This window comes from Bison bison, unplaced genomic scaffold (assembly GCF_000754665.1).
Source record: "Bison bison bison isolate TAMUID 2011002044 unplaced genomic scaffold, Bison_UMD1.0 scf7180017864281, whole genome shotgun sequence".
Taxonomy (NCBI): Eukaryota; Metazoa; Chordata; class Mammalia; order Artiodactyla; family Bovidae; genus Bison; species Bison bison.
The window spans coordinates 699,467-702,372 of NW_011494853.1; the positions used below are offsets into that span (position 1 = coordinate 699,467).

At 43.5% G+C, this 2,906-nt stretch overlaps 1 pseudogene; it reads right to left on the reverse strand.

Annotated features, from left to right (window-relative positions):
- Positions 1-1,708: 1,708 nt before the first annotated feature.
- Positions 1,709-2,009, reverse strand: LOC104995484 (annotated as a pseudogene).
- Between the last annotated feature and the right edge of the window lie 897 nt (positions 2,010-2,906).

The window sequence follows — 2,906 nt, forward strand, 5'->3', positions numbered from 1 at the left end:
CCAGGGGTTGGACCTGGGCCCCCTGAAATGAGTGCAGAGTCTTAGCCACCGGACCACTAGGAAAGTCCCAGCAATAAGTTGTGATTCCTCACCTTTCTTATTTTTTTTTTTAAAAAGGCTGTGCTGGGTCTTTGCTGCTGCATGGGCTTTTCTCTAGTTCCAATGAGCGGCGGCTACTCCCTAGTTGCGGCTTCTCTTGTTGTGAAGCACGGGCTCCAGAGTGAGTGGGCTTCAGTAATTGCTGCAGGTGGGCTCAGTAGTTGCAGCCCCCAGGTTCTAGAGTACAGCCTCAGTAGTTGTGGTCCACAGGCTTAGTTGCGCTGGGGCATGCAGGATCCTCCTGGATCAGGGATTGAACCCATGTCTCCTGCATTGGCAGGCAGATTCTTTACCACTGAGCCACTCAGGAAGCCTGATTGCTCAGCTTTCTGAAGCTCCCCTCCCGTGAGTGTGTTTACTAATCCCATTCTAGGAGCCATTTCTGGGAAACAGCAGAGACTCTGCTCCCTCAGTTCTTCAAACGATTTTGTAAGCATGCATGTCCCTGTATTAAGGTATTTTCTGTTTAAAATAAAAGTGATTTCTGTTTACTGCAAATAACCCTGACATATACAATACCTGACTGAGCAGTAAGTCCACTGTTTCTTCTATACTTCCCCTACTTGCCGCTCCTCATCCTCTGCCTTCCCTTTCCCTCTTCTTTCTATAATACCAAATGCAGTATAACCTGGTGTCTTCACCCTTGGTCTTTTGAGGCCCTGTAGCTGTTTCTTGAGCCTCCAGATAAAAAGAAACCCACGATGGGCTTCCCTGGTGGCTCCGTGGTAAAGAATCTGCCTGCCAATGCAAGAGACATGGGTTCAGTCCCTGAGTCAGGAAGACCTCACATGTGGAGGAGCAACTAAGCCGGTGTGCCCCAACGACTGAGCCCACGTGTCGCAACTACTGAAGTCCAGGTGTCCTAGAGCCCAGGCTTGGAAACAAAAGAAGCCATCAAAACGAGAAGCCTCCACACCACAATTAGAGAGTAGACCCTGCTCACTGCAACTTGAGAAAAGCCCTTGTAAAAATGAAGAGCCAGCACAGTCAAACATGAGTAAATAAATTAACTAAAAAAAAGAAAGTAACTCATTATCACAATATTTCACAAGGTGGGTGGGAGGTGGGAGCAGCTAGTCTCCTGGAGGTTGAGGTTTTCCCTGACACCCGAGAGGCTATCTGACTCAGTGTCTCAGGTTCTCACTAATCAAGATGCCAGTGGCTTATCTTTACCCACTGGAGGGTTTGGGTCTGTGATGAGGAACAATAGCAGTTTATTCCTTGGATTCTAGGTCCCCTGAGACACAATTTCTAGTTTGACTCACTGGGCATCATCATCGTCGGGAAAGTGACAGTGCTCTACGTGTATGAATTATTAACCTAAAACTAATATTATATGTTTCCATATTCTTTTAACATTTCTAGGAAAAAACGCTTTTCTCTCATAAACACAATTCTTTTTTTTGAAAGTTGTAATGTGTTTTCATTGATTAGAATTGTTTACAGTGTAATCATTCCATCATACCTATAATATACAGTCATAATCAAATATCTGATACTAAAGTAACTTACTGATAAATTCTAATATTGAACATAGAGTACTTCCATCTCTATTAACAACAAAAAACAAAACCACTGAGTTTATCTTGGAAAATTTAAATTCTGGCCATTATTTTACAAGTTGGGAATCTGAGTAATCCAACTTTGAGATGACTTTCTCACTGTAGAAGTTTGCTCTGTTGGTGAACGTTTGTTTTGGGATTTCCTCTTGTCTCAAGCCATTCTTGCAAACGACGCACTTTGGGGATGGGACCTTTCAATCGCCCTTGCCCTCTGCCTTGGTCAGTGTTCTGGACCTGGCCTCTCAATCCCAGCTTTTTACCCTCCGCCTGAGTATATTTGCAGAACACTCCTTGCGCCTTCCCCAGTGTTTCCTAATCCACTGATACCAGCGTGTCCTCTTCTGTCATGCTGATGCTCACCCCTCCTCATCGTCCTCTCATGCAGCCAGGACTGCCTCTGCAACCACTGTGCCAACGGTTCTCCCAGGTGCGCAATCTCTGTGCCCAGAAAGCTTAGACAAACAATTCTCCAAAAATTTTTTAAAATCTCCTTCCTCCCTTGTCCCACCCCTACTGCCACTTTGCTATAAGCAACACATAACAATACCTTATTATGCCAGAATTGTGAATAGCCTATAGTTTTCCCATGGTACTCTTACTACTGCAAATACAGCTGCCTCTTTTTCCTTCTCCTATCTTTAAACTATGGCCATAGTGATACTGAAAGGCCAATATGATAGACTCCCTTGTAAACTACCTGGCCTAGGATATCCTGGACAATCATAAAAAGATGGGATCGCCTTGGACAAACTGAACATACCTGTTACTGAATCTTGACCCAGAGCCCTTGCAGGCTCTGCAGTGGGGATAGTTATAATACTAATGGAAGTCCTCACACTGGTCCCTCAATTTCCAAAGCACAATATTTAGACAATGTTAAAGCATTGCTGAAATTTAGCTCTAAGAAAAAGTCTGGACTAGGGAAAAAAATAAAAAAGGTCTATTAATGCTGGGAAGCAAAGGAATTGCATAATTTACAGTATAGATGACATCTCTCAGTTCAAATAGTTCTTCCTACCCTGGAATTGCTGATTGTAGGTTAAACACCTTATTTTTCATTCACTGGATCCATCTATCTTTTCAATATTTTTAGGAAGTTACCTTAAGGGGAAATCTGCTTCCAAATTTTAAATGCCTCAGGGTGTTAAGGAGAAAATGGCAGCATTTTCACTGGTAGCTTTTCACAGGTAGGTAGCTTCTCCCAGGTAGATTCAGGGAGCAGACTTATCTTTCAATTTATGGCTG